We start from the raw sequence: 17,229 nt of genomic DNA, 5'->3' as shown, positions 1-17,229 counted from the left end.
CTGACAAGAGCATCCACCAAAGATTCTTCTTTCACAACTCTCTGTGGCCCCTGTCTTCCATGATCTGGGCCTATAACAAGGCAGCCATCTTCACGTGTCCAAAAGTTTGATGTCAGACCAACTCACAAATTCAGTAGTCAGTGAGCAAGTAGGAAGAAGCAGACATAGAAAATCTAAGTGCTGGTCACTGTTTTTCGTGTTTTGAAAAAATATTGTTTCCATTCCCCATAAGACCCTGCACAGGAAATTACCCCCATTTTCCAGACTGAAAAACTGACAAGTAGAAAGATTTAAGTAACCTTCCCACCATGTTATTCCTAGGGAGTGGCTGAGCAGGGATTCATAGTAACCTCTGTCTGACTCCACAATTGCCCAGCCAGTTATTTTAGCTGTGCCATTAAGATTATTAGCTTTAAGTAGATTGTTATCTCTGAGGGGGAAAAGTCCAGCAGCTCTCTGGTCAATTGCTAGAATGGGAAAATTCATTAGATTCTCAGGAATCAAGGATTGTGTCTTAGTTATCTCTTCCTCCCTCGTGGAGACTAGCTCAGTGTTAGCAGAGGAGGTGTTCAAGAAATAATGATTAAATGGATCATGAATAAATTGGAATATATGTTTTCAGGTTGTTTTAGTTAGAAATAACACTAAAACAGTACTTTTCTGTGAATATTAGATTCACACTAAAATTTTTGATTATGCTAGAGATTGTGTAATGATGTAACAGAAATCATTAGCTGTTATATTCATTCACTATCCCCTAATTTATTACTTTATTAAGAGAAATGGGGGGGGGGACCTGGGTGGCTCAGTCGGTTAAGTGTTCGACTCTTGGTTTCAGCTCAGGTCATGATCTCAGGGTCCTGAGATTGAGCCCCACATTAGGCTCCACGCTCAGCCAGGAGTCTGCTTGAGATTCTTTCCCTCTCTTCTCCTTCCCCCTCTGCTCCTCCCCCTGCTCGTGCTCATACTCTCTTTCTCTCTCAAATAAATAAATAAATAAATAAATAAATAAATAAATAAATAAAATGTTGAGAGAGAGAGGAGATAAATAAAGGGTGCCTGGCTGGCTCGGTTGGTAGAGCATGTGACTTTTGATCTCAGGGTCATGAGTCCACGCCCCATGTTGGATGCAGAGCTTACTTAAAAAAAAAAAAAAAAAAGGAGAGGGAGAGCGAGAGAGATAAATCCATGGGTCAGTTACACTCTTAAAATGGTTTTGACCTTTGTACATCTCCAAAACTCAATTTATAAGTAAAATTTAAAGATTATAGACAAACATCTAGACCAAAAAAATCTTATCATATGTCTGATTATTTAAAATCCAAACTTCAGCCTAGGTAATCTATAAATGAGACACCCAAGTCAGTGGATATGCTAATGCATGTCCCACATGTTTCCCCAAAAAACCCCAATACCTATTAATAAGAAAACTATGTGATAGCTTCCTGCTTACAAAGCATTTTCCTAAGTCTCTCAAACCACGGTCCTTGTTCTTCGTAGCAGAGATCAAAAGATAAGCATAATTAATATCAAATTGTGTAAAATATTTTTGTATTAAAGCAAACACATCTATTATAGATGAAAAAGGAAAAAAATGTGTATTTGTTTTTAAAACATGAAAAAGGAGACCTCAATAAGGTTGTTCTCTAATATGTACTTATGGGTTTCCCCCACTTCCTCCCCTACTTACCAGGGAAAAAACTACCATATGCCATCACCTTTGTCTTCAGGAGAACCCTGTAATGCATTTGCAGTCATGCCCAATTTACACGGAAGTAAAGAAGCCCTGAGAACTTAACTTGTTCAGTGTGGAGGGGAAAGGTTTTAAGGAACAATCTCATTTCCTAAAGGACTCCCTTCCTTCTCTTGTGAAGTCAACTATTCATAGCACGTTATCCACATTGTATGTCCACGTAGGAATGCTCTAGGGGGAAAAATGCATATGAATATGGACTGCTGTATAGCCAAGTCTATAAAATGTGTATATATTTATATTCACTGTCAACCTACTTTCTTAACCCACTCTCCTACTTATCAACATTGTTTCTTCTTTCCGTAAAATATTGCATACTTTCTGTGATGTATGAGGACGATCTGCAGCAGTGGTTCTGAAAGAGGAGTGCCTTGATCAGCAGCATCAGCAGCACCTGGAAACTAGGTAGAAACACACATTCTCAGACCCCATCCCAGACCTCCTGAGTCCAGAACACTTAGGACGGGCCTCAGTAATCTGTGTTTTAACAAGTCCTCCAAGTGGTTCAGGCGCCAACATTTGAGAATCACTTACTGGGAATGATTCCACTTGCTCATTGCTTCTTGAATTGTCTATAAACTCTTATTGAAAGAAACAAAAACTAGAAACTCTAGACCATGTATTATGAGCATGTGCAAGAAAAACCATGCAGAATTTCCCAACGGGTGGAAACAACCCATCCTTTCATTAAAAAGTTTGCTAAAGTATATATGTTTCATTTTTTTTTTTAAGATTTTATTTATTTATTCGACAGGACAGAGACAGCCAGCGAGAGAGGGAACACAAGCAGGGGGAGTGGGAGAGGAAGAAGCAGGCTCATGGCGGAAGAGCCTGATGTGGGGCTCGATCCCATAACGCCGGGATCACGCCCTGAGCCGAAGGCAGACGCTCAACCGCTGTGCCACCCAGGCGCCCCTATATGTTTCATTTTTCATGTATTCCTACCTTGGCCACTTTTTTGATTGACCATCTGTCAGAGCTGGTCTCAAGTGTCTTATAGCTCCCCTTATAAAATAGTTGAGCTGGATGATAGATTGATAAATGATGGGTAGATAGATAAACTTGACCTATGTGCATAAAGTAAAGACACAAGCATACCTCTGCAAATCCCTTTAGAAGCACAGAGGGGGCATTTGCTTTTTAAAAGGTCTATATTTGAAGTGTACTTTCAGAAGTAAAATAAAAGGAAATGATGCTGAGAATTAAGAAAGAGCAATCTGTCAATTCAGAGGCCTTGGAGCACAGAGAAGCTGCCTTGTGAACCAGGTCGAGACAGGACCCCCACCTGAGGAGAAAACATAGCCCCTAGACCTTGACCTATAGAGTGATCTCCCGGCTACTAATATCTGAAAGAAGCAGGGCTACCTGAAAATTAAATAAAGAAAAGCTTTGAATAGCCCACTCCAGATGAGAATTGCTCCATGGGTACTTCCGTCTGAGGGGACTCAAAGGACTGTCCATACTGGCTTGAACCATGCCTGCCAATCATGTGGGATTCCATTCTTGGCCGATGATTCTCAAGACAACACGGTGATTCCCCATATGTCCATTGGAGACTGTGTTCCCAGCTCCTTCTCTTCTCGATACCTCCAAAATAAGCAGAAGAGATATGGGTAGTACTGCCCGCAAGAGAAATCACTTGCCTCTCTCTCTCTTTCTCTCTCTCTCTCTCTCTCAATTGGAGGCTTTCTGTCTTATCTGGTCTTTACCTGCCCTAGGGATCAAAACCACTGCTACGGAGGAAACTGAAGTTCTCTAACTGATGGATTGAAATCCTCTTCCACGACAGGTGGATATGCGACCTAGTCATTTAAAATTCAGCACAGTCTCTACCACACTGATATTTTAAAATATAGTGAACTCAATGGAACAAATGAAGAAAAACAAAAACTTTTTTTTTAAGTGATTCCACAAGCTCTCTCTCCAACACTTAATCCAGAACGAAGATTTACACTAAGGGTTGTGGGGGAGGGGAGTAGGGCAGGAGGGAGTGTGGAAAGTAATATTGCCAAATGGCTGGTAGTTAAAAGCTCTCTGCCTTTGGGCTTTTTTATCTTAACCGCATTCCCTTCAAGAGAACTGTGAGTGATTACACATTATTGCCTCAAAGATATCCTAACATTATTTAGTAGTTGGTTTTAGAGCAATGCAAGAGAAAACTGTTTCTGTTAGCACTGAGTGATAGCTCAACACTATTTAACTGGGCTTTAGGGAACAAAGCCTTCTGATTACCCAGGTGTCAATTTCCCCTCTCAAATCTGGCTTCCTGTGTTGCTTTCATTCCTTCCCTTGCACTATAAGAAGCAGAAAAATACTTTGAATATGAATTCGAGGTGTGAAAATTATATCCTCCAGGATACAATTTGGTTTAAACTGAACAATTGATCAGAAATCTAGGATTCTGCAATGAAGGGAAGCAGATTTTGCCACCCCAAAATATGTTTCTTTGGCAAAAGGATTATTTCGAGCTACAGGCAATGAAAACCCAGCCGGTTCATGAAAAGCTCTTCACTTCACCCTCAACTGCCTAAGTATACATTGGAGAGGGGCCTGTACCGGGAAGAGAGTTATTAGCACACATAAATTTTTACCTAAGAAACTTATCTGCATAACAGGGCAACTTTATTTTCCAAACCTCTCCTCTACCTTCTTGTGAATGGCCTTCCTCCCCTTTGCATCCCTAGACTTCCAGCCCTTTCCTTAGCTCCAGATGTTATGTAAGTCTCTATTACCCAGCTGCCTTTTGACTCTCCATATCTTTATGGGGCTCTCCTCCATACATAATTTTGGTTTTCTCTGGTTACTCTGCCTTGTGTCAATTTGATTATTAGACTAGCCAAAGAACCTCGAAGAGTAAAAGGAAAATTCTTCTGCCCCCACAGTTGGTGACCACAACGGGACATTCAGTGGCTAGACACTGCTCACTCTGGGCTGCTGTAGCTGAGACATGCAGGAACCTCTGTCAAAAGCCAGCAGAAGGTCAGAATTCTTACTGCACCAGTACCCCCGATCTCTGCCTGCAGGGTTGGATGGAAGGAAGAGTGGTGAGTGTCTTTTTCTTTTTCTAAACTTAGATTTGTAAGGAGAAAATATTTGGGTGAACTGGTGCCTTGGGTATAGCAACTTAGGTAAAATTTGCCGTGAGTACTCTTGTTTTCTGTCGATCCCTTTTCAGAGTTATTTTCTTCTGTCTGTGTTATTAAATTTGATTAGACAGAAATGTGGGTTATACTCCATTTGCAGCTAGATAGGGGTCTAACTCTTTCTTCTGGCTATCTTTGGAAGTAAACTTTTTGGATTATAAGGGCTGTGTCTTTTGCACTGTCATATGGGGTGCCTCTTGCATCCATGGTTAAGCTGTAAAAAGGCTTATTGGTTTGAGTTGCTTTTAAGAGTAAAAAGATCCTGCTCCTCAGTGGCCTGATAATGGATTTTTTTTTAACTGGCTATATTTAAAAGAAATAATTTTTTTTGAGAGCTCTCATTTCAAGCAGTTGTCTTACTAATACCTATGGAAAGACCCAAGTTGAAAAGTAGATACAAAGGAATATAAAGTTAGCCTTAGGGACTCTCTTAATAAAAGAACAAAAATTGGGCATAGAACAAAAATTAAAGTCTACATCTAATGTAAGTTCCCCTTTTCCACCCTCTTATATACCTTTTTATCACCAATTCCCTGTCTCTGACCCTCCAGAAGATCTTATGGATCTCTGGGCTCCTAGTCTACCACACCCTCAAAATCTAGCCCCATCATTTTAGCAAATTTCTTTAGATCCCAACGCTCCTCCAACCCCTCCCCGCCCAGAAAACCCCTTAAATACCATTGCCTGTGTTGGGAAGGAAGAATTTCCTCTCCCATTCAAGGTCCTTCTAGCTGGACTAAGAATCAAATTGACATGACACAGATTAACAGGAGAAAATCAAATTTAATAACATTTGTGTGGGGAATCCACGCAGACGTGGAAATTCCAAAGACAATCAAATAACATGGTGCTTATATGAGCTAAGGAGAGGGATAGGGGTCTGAGGATACAAATGGAAGGAAGACCATTAGCAGAGAGATGAAGGATGTTTGGAAAGCAAAGATTGCCCTATTATGTAGATACATTTCTTAAATAAAGAAGAATCTCTATTAGTAGCTCTCTTCCTGGTACAAGCAGGCAGTTGGGGAGGGAGGCAAAGAGCTTTCCCTGAATCTGTGGGTTTTGATTGCTTTTAGCTCGAAATAATATTCATGCCAGAGTAGCCCATCTTGGGGCAGCCTGCCCTTGGCCCCTACACCTGTTTGGACTTCCTTCTCTTTATAAGATTTACAGGAAGTACTGTGTCTGATCTCCAGGCCTAGGATATATGGGTTAGTCATGTAAACACTAAAAGCCAGGAAGTGAATTTAGCAGAAATATCCCAGATGGACAGTAAAGCTTGCTTTGTATCACTTATAACTACTCCTGCTTTCCAGGGCTCTGTAATCAGGCTCTGCCAGCTTCAGGACTTCCTATGCAATGTCCTTTTTGAAAGTATCCTGGACATCTACCACAAAGAAATCATGAAGCCTGGACAGCAGCAGATCTTCTAAAATATAAAGGCCTTTTAGCTCCCCTTTCAGAAGATCCTACCAAATTTAGAGAGGAATTAGGAAGGTTAGTGGCCATTCACAACTCTGCTCACAGTTTGGTGATTAAGTGATGTTCTTCCCACCCATGCTTATACTGTAGTTATCAGACAAGCCCAATGGTGCTTTGGAGAGTCCCCTCCCCCAGAGGAAACAAATGGCTAGGATTTCTCCCAGGCCCTGCTACAAAGGACCTGGAACTGTCTCAGCTGAAGACTGATAGGCAGGGGCTGATAGAAGCAAGGGCAGAAGCTCCTCCAACTAAGGTGAATTGGTCTAAGGTTGAATCGTACACTCAGAAAGAAGGTGAGCATCTGAAGGCCTTTGTTGAACACTTTATACAGATTTTTTTTTAAGGCATACTGCTTCAAACCCTGAAGTTCTAGAGTATAGAAATCTTTGCATGTACGTCTTAGTTAGAAATCTCCCTGATATGAAGAAGGAAATGAAAGAATATATAGCTGAATGGGAACATCAGCCTTTTGATATTATTCACGGTCTAACTCAATTTGGTGACAACTGGGAACAGCTGTCTTTGTCTTACAAATCTCAAGAAAACCAGAAGTGCAGCTCTGGGAACAGTTCAAAGTCCACCTGTTCTTCCCAATAACAAAATCTCCACTATTCATCTCAAAATGCTTGCAGATATTGTGAAAGATTGGGACATTGGAAACAAAACTGTCCTGTACTTAAGAAAAGAAGGGAAAGTTTTAATAGTAATTATCACAGGCCTCTGATAATAGCTAAATCTGCCCTCAAAACTCTCTTGGAGAGGGGTGCCAGGGTGGCTCAGTCGCTTAAGTGTCTGCCTTTGGCTCGGGTCAGGATTCCAGGGCCCTGGGATTGAGTCCCCACGTTGGGCTCCCTGCTCAGCCAGGAGCCTGCTTCTCCCTCTTCTCCCCACTCATGCTCCGTGTATCTCTGTTATTCGTGTTCTCTGTCACAGTCTCGCTCTCTCAAATACATAAAATCTTAAAAAGAAAAAACTTTATCGGAGAAAACTTGGATACTATCCATGTGCCTTTGTGATGTCGATTTTCCACACGCCACTCTATATCTTGAGGACCTCAGAGCCATCCTTTGAAATGTAAAATTTAGGGAGAAGTTAAATATTTGGAAATTAGGCCAATGAAAAATCTTCAGTGTTCTTTCTACGAATAGTAAAATAGCTTTTGCCATCTGAGCAAATGAACTTAACTTATTCCAAGGGCCAAAACAAAATTTACATCCAAACAGTCTTTTATAAACCAGTGAGTTTTGCATTATCATATCAGTCTCATGGTTCAGATTTTCAAACAAAAGCTCTTAGGTCTTTGTATCTATCTATACATTGATAAGTGTCCGTGTATGCATGTTTATAGGTGTGAGATATTTTTCTACCTTCAAATGGTATTAGCATATTGATTTGTGAAAGAGCTCCTGTTTAATTGGCTTAAAAATGAAAACTTATGAAGTAAAGATTCCTGAAACTCTCAGAAATATTTAAAAACTAATCCAAGTTCTTTTCAAGTTCATGTGACCAGGGAAAATATTCACTATTAAAGCTAGTTTAAGTTTGTCGGTCCACTTAAAATAGGTGTGTCTTCAGAGTTACCAGCATTGGAATAATGCAAACACGCAACTTTTATTCTGACAGTGTTTATCAAATAAGTTCATGTTATCTCTGTTATAAAATTTGTTAGCAAGAAAAATAGCTTAGGATGATGGCTCGCTTTGTCTCAAAGTTTTTATGAGTAATTGAAACATTGTTAGGAGCAAGTAAATTTTATAGATTTAAGTGGGATAAGATTCTAAGTGAACATTTTAAGATTTGATTTTTTTTTAAAGTCAACTCTATATCCAACACAGGGTTCAAACTCATGACCCAGAGATCAAGAATTGCATGCTGTACTGACTGAGCCAGCCAGGCTCTCCTTAACTGAACTTTTTAGCGACAGTTACGTTTCATGGAGCGTATACTTAAAAATAGCTTCTAAAATCTTTTTGGTAACTTTGAAACTTTAGAATTTTACTAAGTTAAGTGATAAAAATTTATCAAATATCTAGATCATTCAAATAAGACAAAAGAGTGAAACATTAATTACTGAACGTAGGTTTACCTACTTTCCCTTGGCTTCCTGTTGCAGAACTAAAGATAAATTTGGATCTACTAGTAAACATGTCTTGTGCCACTCTGAAAGATTGTACTATAAAAAAAAGCACATGCTTCTAGAAATTATAAAATATATTTTTTTAAAAAACCCTGTGACTCTAAAGAATGCTGATATAACATACAATTTGTAATTGCTTATTTCTTAGTTTTCACTAGAAATTAAGGTTTCTACAGATTAAGAATTCTATTTAGTGTATGTGATGAAAGCTACTAGAAATAATAAGGGAAACAAGTTTATGCTTGGAAAGTCAGATGTGTTTTGCAGTAAGAATAGGTATGCAACAGGAAGATACATTTTTGTTCGGGGAGAAGAAAGTGAATTTGTCCCAAAGTAAAACTGGTTATTTCAAAATAGGAAAGGAGAAAATAGGGGAAAAAAAAAAGAATTTGGGAAGAGAGAGAGAGAAAAAAAAAGATCTTACCTTGTGTGGTCAGGTTGGTTTAAATGGAATAAACTTATTAGAAAGATTATGAAATTTAGCTTTAAAATCAGTAACATACATATATAAAACTAAAACTTCATTTACTTTCACCTGCTAAAAGGATAAAATTTCCTTATACTATTGATCTGCACCTGAGAAGAAATTGAAAAGTTTTTTCTTTACCTTTTACCTAATCTGCCTGGGAAGCAAAAATTTGATAAATATAATTATCAAAATAATTTCCTGTGCATCATGATACCTTTATTAGCAGTCTTTGATCACTTAAAACTGAGTCTTCTTAGTATTAAAGAGCTAATAAGTTTTGCTTACAACCATGTTACCTTCTGTATTTGTCTTTGAAATCTTTTATGTCACCATGGTCAAACAGATAATTAAGTGCTGTTTCATAAAGATTGGTGATCCTGTTTAAGGACTAAGTGTCCAAATCTTTTGATATTTTGGACACACCTCCCCAAATCAAAATCAGACAGCATTAAGGAACTAAGGTTGACTTTATGGAGCCAACAAAGCCTCTTGGAAAAATAGTACCTTGCTCAGAGTTCCCAACACATAAGGAAGGTCACTTCCTAGCAGGTGCAGGAAACTTAGGGTATCTTTGGGACCTCAAGAAGAGAGGAATTTATCAAAATCTATAGATATTGCAGGCCGAATCTGATGGTACATCCTTGGCTTGGCTTCCTAGCATCAAAAGGCTTTTAAGAGTCCAGTCCGGGGTTCCTCATGGAAAGTTCCAACAAAGCAGATTTAAAAGAGTCTATATGGCCAATCACTATTCTTGTTGCATTTATATAAAATAATCACACCAAATTTAATAGGATTAGACTTATTTTGCAAACAAATTACTTTTACCATAATTATCATTGGTAAAAATGGAGGGGTTGAATATAGAAACTATAATATATATCTATAGATATCAGACTCTAGTTCTGCTAATTGCCTTTGAGGGTTTGTTACATACCTGTAACTAGACTGGATCCTGAATTCTAGTTTCCTCATATGTCTCGCTAAAAATCTCCAAATTAACATCTCCAGCTTCTTCCACTCTTCTGACTTGGAATCACTAAGAAAAAAAACCCTGTCCCTTTCCTCGAAACCCTGCAAACTATATGTGAACGACTTAATTTAAACTTCAGAGAAATTGCCACAACAATTCATGTTTAGACAATATTTGTGGCTGTTGCTATGTAAACCAATCAGAAAGATCACCAGAGATACTCAAACTGCAAACCAAGAAAATCTGTCAGATGGCCGCTGTCTGCCCTTACCTATCTAAAGGTGCTTTACACCTGACATCTAGAAATCTTCTCGACTGGCTGCCCTCCAAATTCAGAAACTAGGATTACAGTGTGCTCCAATCATTAACCATTGTTTCCCTATTATAGCCGTTGATATGCTCTTATTAAATACCGGATTGCTTGCTTACACAAAATAGGCCTACCTTTGCTGGTCCACCTGTGTCACCCACCTCCTGAAATGAGGCACAACTCTTAACTGTGCTGATCTTGTCCAAGACTGAAACTGGCCCCATGAGATGTGGAGCAAGCCATCTACTTAACTGCTGGATTATGAACTTCTTATTTGAAGTTTCAAAGGTGGGACTGTGGGGGAGCAGATTTTGTGACCCCAAAATACATTTCTTTGGCAAAAGGATCATTTTGAGCTAAAGGCAATCAAAGCCCAGCAGATTCAAGAAAAGCAATTACCTTACTCAACCCCCTAAATTTGCATTGGAGAGGGCACCTCTAGGAGGAAGAGAGCTATTAGCACACATAACTTTTTACCTAAGAAACTTATCTGCATTGCAGGGCAGCCTTTATTTTCCAGACTTCTCCTCCACCTTCCTGTGAATGGCTTTCCTACTCTTCATATACCCAGACCCCTACCCCTTCCCTTAGCTCCGGGTGTTATGTAAGCCTCTACCACCTGCTGCCTTTGAGTCTCCGTATCTTTATGGGTCTCCCTGTGTACGTAATTTTGTTTGCTTTTCTCTGGTTAATCTGCCTTATGTCAATTTGATTATTAGACCAGCCAAAGAACCTGGAAAGGCAGAAGGAAAACTCTTCTGCCCCTACAGCAGATTTTCCCCCTTTCCAGACTTGCTGCATATGTGAAGAAGGGTGAAAGAGAGCATCTGTGTCACCTTGCTGGTTTTGCCTTAGCTTTGCCTTGTAACTAGATATATTTCTTGACAAAAAAATGACCCCAAAGAGAAAACGGACCACTTTCAGTTATGGTAAAGAGGAAGTCATGAAAGAGTCTAAGGGTCTAAGAAGAAAAAGTTTCATGAGGAAATCATATGCTTCATTTGTGTCATCAAATCTCGAGATTCAATACACAAAAGAATTGAGAACACAGACTGAGATATTAAGACACACATGTTTATAGTAGCATTATTCACAACCGCTAAGTGTGAGGACAACCCATGTGTCCATCAACGATGAATGGGTAAACAAAATGCAGTACCTGTATTTAATGCAATATTATTCAGCCTTTAAAAAGGAAGGAAATTATCATGCTACGAACAAGGATGATCTTTGAAGATGGTATGGCTATGCCAAGCAAAACAAGCCAGTCACAAGAGATCAATATTGTATGATTCTACTTATATGAGGTACTTAGGGTAGTTGAAGTCATAGAGACAAAGTAGAACAGTGGTTACTAGAGTTCGGGGGCAGGGAGAAAAGGGGAGTTATTTTATTTTATTTTTTTTAAGATTTATGTATTTTATTTGAGAGAGAGAGCACACGCGGGAGGGGCAGAGGGAGAGTGAGAAAGAATCTCAAGCTGACTCTGCACTGAACACAGAGCCTGACATAGGGCTCGATCTCACCACCCTGAGATCATGACCTGAGCCGAAACCAAGAGTTGGGCACTTAACCGACTGAGCCACCCAGGCGCCCCACGAGAGTTATTTTTTAAGTGGGTACAGAGTTTCAGTGTGGGATGAGGGACAAGCTCTGGAAACAGATAGCAGTGATGGTTGCACAGCATTGTGAATGTACTCAATACCACTGAATTGCACACCAAAAAAATAGTTAAAGTGGTAGACTTTTTGTTATACATATTTTACCATAATTTTAAAAAATGAAAAGGAAAATAAATAAATCTTGAGACTCACAAAGGTCCAGAGAATGGGTTCTGAGTACATGTCACAGGTATAGGATGTTATTGCTTTTAAATGGAAAAAAACAATATGGATAATGTAACAGACATAAACAAATTGCTTCAAGAAAATTATATTTGATCTCACTTTTAACACTCTTCACATAATAAAGAATGTTAACTAAAAGAATCTGAAAACTGAAAACGCATTAGTTAAATATGTCAAAAGTTTAGGAAAAAAACAAAAGCAAAAGTAAAATGAATGAATCCCTGAAGTAGTGATTGGTGAAAGTCTGCTGTGCACACATCGTTAGGACAGTTTGCAGATTGGGAACGCTTAAACCAAAACATGGAATGAGGCTTACAGGTATATTGCTGTAAAGCAGGTTATACAGTGAGAAGGCATTGACTGCTTATTCTTTACAGTGATGGGTTACAATATTAGAATTTTTTTTTTTAATGAAAGGGAGTTAGTTAGGTGTTACCTCATAGAAATTTTGCAGAACAATCTAAGTTTTGCTTATGATTTTCAGAGGAATAAGCAAGTTACCCAGGGCAAGTTAACTTCACTTGTCTTGCAAAATAAACTAAATTAAGCTTTGCTTCTATGATTTCACTGGATGTGTCTGCTCAGGGAATGTTCTGGTCTGGTGTCCCAGTTTGATTATAACAAATATAAGGGTACAAACTTATTCTGAACCCACAATAAGTGGCAGGGATTGGCCTGAACAGATTGTGTATCAGGGTCAGAATGGACGTTAAAGTTTCAAAAACGGATATCTCAGGTCAATTTCAGAGGTGTCAGGAAAGAGAGCAAAAACTAGACGAAAAGGAAAGACAAAAAGAAGGCCAACTGACGGCAGCTACACCGGGGAATGAGAAGAGATAAGTGAGAGTAGCGGCTGAGAGGTCTGACATGGCAATTGCTTGAAAGCTAAAAATAGAGAATTGGATCTGGGATGGAAGAAATAGGATGTGAAACCTGAGGCTGAGGGCGATCGCCGATGTCACATTCTGTGATGTTCTCACTTGACTCTCGGCATCAATGAGGAGGATTATTGATGGTGATGGGGAAGAAACTTTGGGATGGGGAGCCAGAGAAAAGTATTTTGGCTGAATATCTTTGATGTGTTCATCAGAGGAGCGCTGAGGACGGCAAGAGGAAGAACAGGTGCGGGCAGGAGCTGCGGGCGGTAGGCTGCCCAGGCGGGGCAGGAGTTCCGGCAGGTTTCGAAGGGGGAAAGGAGACCATTTTCGGCATTGATGTAGAGCAACACGCAGCAGGAGTTGGCAAGAAGAGCCAGGTGGGAAAGACAGAAGGAGAGATAATTGAAAGATAAGAATGAATCCCTAATCTGGTAGCCAGACAGAAAAAGGGGTCGTGCGGATGAAAGGAAGAGATGGGGGAAATGGGAGGCAGTTTCAATGAAAGCACAAAGATTAAATAAGTATTTAATTATCAATTCAGCAGTATGTGAAGTGTCCTGTCTTAAATTTCTTTAAATTCTGAAAGTGTGAACAGGAAGACAGGGAGACGTGTTTAAAAGAAACTCCCAGAACCTTCTCGCAAGGGGAACTCGTCTAACTACACACACCAGCACGTTTATGTGATTTGTTAAGAGGTGTTTTTTTTTTTTTCCTCCTCAAAGCTTTGGAGGATTTGATTGAAATCTTCATTTATGACTTTGAATCTCATTTGAAGCTCCCTCATATACGCCCCGGTGTGGGAAAGCATCGTGTACTGCAGATTCCCAATAAATCACCAGGCGTGTACAGGTCTATGCTTTTGTGTTACACACCATAATAAAAAGAATGTGTTTGGTGTGCCTCACTCCACCAAATAAATAATGTGTTCAGCTGTTACCTTACACCAAATAAATCAATGAAAACAAATGTCTTTCTGCAGAATAATTTCGTCTTAAACTCTAACATGTATCAGAAAATAGATTTCCTGTGTTCTTGAGCACGGATAGTAAACAGCACCAGGTCGGTGGTCTCTGTACCGTTCTGTGGAAGTTTGGATGTGGGGAGAGGATTGTTTACTAGTATGAAATCCTTTAAAAAAAAAAAAAAAAGGATTCTTATCTTTCATTTAGGTTAATAACATACCACATATATTTGTCAATCAAATTAGAATTACTGTCAGCCCATAATGCATTTTAGTTGAGCCAATATCAGTCAGTCCTGATTTATTTGCTTAATACAAATCTAATTGAGTTTCAGCCTGCTCGTCTCCTTTCCGCTGTTAACCGACCAAGTACATCTTTAATTTCCAAGAGCGATGGTGTGGTAGCAGTTGAGAGGAAAAGTGATTTGCATAAAGCCCCAGAAGGGTGCCAAAACTCTTCACGCTTTAAACAACAGCCTTTATTATTCTGTAAGTGGATGTGTTGAATTTTCATGCTTTTGTTTCCAGTTCAGCCCTGACAGAAAAGAATAAAGTAGATTTTGCCAGCACCCCTGCTGTGCCCTGGGGGAGAAATTCAATGTGCCTCATTTGTCTTAATTGGAGAACCGCCCTCAGCACCAGCTTTTTCTATGAATACATTAGCATAACAGACAGAAAATTCAAGCCCACTTTTGTAGCAGCCGGCTCCCCCCCCCCACGCACACCTCCCAATTTTAGACTAATAAAAACTACACGAGGGGAGAAGTCCATGTTTCATCTCCTGGATTTCTCATAGTTGGTGTTGTAAACCTCTCCGTACAGGAGAGATGTATCAAGCCTGTTTTATCTCTGCGCTGTTATTAGAGGCGGTCGTGAAAAACGTGATAGATGTCATCCCTGACAGAGAGCTGAAAGCTTCTCTTTATTCTTCATAATGTGCTAATCCTATATACTTGTTCTTTGACTGGTTATGCTGCTTTTTCAGAGAGGAGAGTTGGTTTTACAGAGACAAATGGGGAGCAGCTATGAATGAACCTAGGGGGAAAAAAAAGAAAGAAAAATTCTTACCGAGGTGAATGTATTAGCACTAAAACAAACGCACTTATCTGAGTCAAAGCAAGATTTTAAACCCCGCGCCAATTCATTGGAGAAATATTAAATTCATCTCCACGTTTTTCATATGACAAAAGAGCTCTAAGTCTGGGCAAACAGCCTGTGCCGTGTAAATCATTTCCCTAATCCAGTCCCTTCCAGTGTCTGATTGAACTAATGGAATTTAAAGGTAGGTGTTTCAAAAGAAATATTTCGTTTACATGTTCCCAAGACTGGTATTAATTCTTTCATCACATCTGTTCAACCTGCTTGCCATTGCCAGCATGAGAGAGAGACGGAAAACATGGGGAAAGATATAATTTCTTAATAAAACGTGGTGTACACATTCTCTTGGAAAGATGGCTGCCTTTCAAAAAAACAGTGAATCCATATTTTGTCTTGATTTTTCTCCCGCAGGCCTCATTTACCACGTCAGTCACACGCTGCTCTCACTAGAAGCCTTCCAGGGATTTTAAATAAGGTTTTTGTTGTGGTGGTGGTTAAGAGCTTGTTTGGTTTTGAATTATCTGTATGTCCATTTAAAAATTAAATAGCTTTTGGGTCAGGTCCTTGTGGGTAAATGGAAGGCAAAATCATTTTGAAATCATAATTTTGAGATGCAAAAGCTTCCTGGCCTGGAGAGAACCAACCAGTTCTCACTTCTGAATAAATCCTCATTCTGTCGCCAACTTCAAACGTGTGGTACGCACCATCAGAAGCCCGAAGGCAAAATTGAGGATTAATGCACTCTTCCCCTCCCCCTCCCCCTGCCCTTCCTGCACTTTCCATTCACTCAGCCCCAATAAACATTCCAAGAGGCTCAGAGGAGTTGGTAAGTGTTGGAGACTAGGAATAAAATGTTTGCTTTCTTCTGTAAATAAATCTAAAAATAATCATTTGGCTTTATCTGTCCAGTGAGAGGAAGTCAGCTTTTCACTTTACCCCCGGTTCATTTACATTATAAAAATGACAAGCAGTTTACCCCAGTTTATCAGATAATCCCTGCTGCTTTCTAAACAAACATTCCAGCCGCTCTCGAGTTCTTTCTCGAATCCTGCTTCCCCGCCCCGAACGGCCTTGAAGTCTTGTCTGGGGTCTGGACTCAGCTGCCTCAGCCGGTCCAGCCCATCAGTAAGAGATGGTCTCCGTGAACACTCCATTCTCCCTCCCTCCCATACTAATTTGTTTCCTTTTTTAAACAAGTAATGAAATACTCATCTTCCTGGAATCTTGTATTTACTGCCCTTCCTAACAACTTTCAAAAATCACAAGGAAAGAGAAATGGGATTTGCGGGCTGCTTTGAGGACTGAATGACACAGATTTTCTTGAGAGGTGGTCGCTTTTGTTCTCTAGCATAGTATTAAAGATTTGAACGTTTGCTATTGTGAGAGTAATATGCGTTCCCTTTATCAAAATGGGAAAATACTGAAAATCGTAGAAAAGAATAAAAGCTACTCGTGGGGTTTAGTTTGTCTTGTTGTTTGTTGTGATACTGCTTCAGTTTCTGAGAAACACCCACATCCTTTGCAGACATGTTAGGCAAATTGGTATTTTAAACCCCTCTGCTAGGGTATTTGCATGTGGCCCTGCCCTACCCCCATGCTGATTTGGCCCACCTGTCCTGGGTTGAGAGGTGGCAGCGGGATTTAAACTCTTTGGGAAGACTAAACCAGTTGTTAACCTGAGTGGAGTTAAGGAGAACTGTTTTATGGTAATTCATCCATTATTTTTTGTGCCTTCACTCTCTATGAAAGTACTTTGCCCCCCAGAAATGAAGCATTGGTAGAATGACCCTAGAAAATCAAGCTTAGGTATTTAAGAGGGGAAGAGGAAGACATTAAGTTTGGGGAACAGATGGATAGGAAACTGACTCTCCCTGTGTCCACAAAATATAAATTTATCCTAAAGACCTGGAATAAAAATAATCCTGCATGTTACTGTGGGCACTCTGGGGGGTAATGGTTAAGTGGGTGCCTTGATGAGAAGGGACATGATATGGCATGTCTCTCTGAAGAAAGCCATGCGATTCTTTCCTGAATCAAACTTTGAAGAGTGAAATTTCAAAAATTAAATCAATATTAATAGGGAAAAATCTAGAATTGACTTTGGAAAGTACACTTTTGACTTTACAATTTTTAAAAAAAAATTTTAGGAAGATTTTATTTATTCATTTGAGAGAGAAAGAC

The 17,229-nt window shown here is 39.6% G+C and overlaps 1 long non-coding RNA gene across 4 annotated transcripts in view; it reads left to right on the top strand.

Moving 5' to 3' along the window:
* Positions 1–17,229, top strand: part of LOC130542723 (uncharacterized) — a 407,418-nt gene that overhangs the window by 260,899 nt on the left and 129,290 nt on the right. For all 4 annotated transcript variants that reach the window (XR_008957459.1, XR_008957458.1, XR_008957460.1 and 1 more), the window contains one exon: positions 4,636–4,797. This is a non-coding gene — a long non-coding RNA (uncharacterized LOC130542723). The remainder of the gene's footprint in view (positions 1–4,635; positions 4,798–17,229) is intronic.

This window comes from Ursus arctos, unplaced genomic scaffold (genome assembly GCF_023065955.2).
Source record: "Ursus arctos isolate Adak ecotype North America unplaced genomic scaffold, UrsArc2.0 scaffold_5, whole genome shotgun sequence".
Classification (NCBI taxonomy): domain Eukaryota; kingdom Metazoa; phylum Chordata; class Mammalia; order Carnivora; family Ursidae; genus Ursus; species Ursus arctos.
The sequence above is the reverse complement of the archived record's forward strand: the minus strand, read 5'-3'. Positions and strand labels throughout refer to the sequence as shown.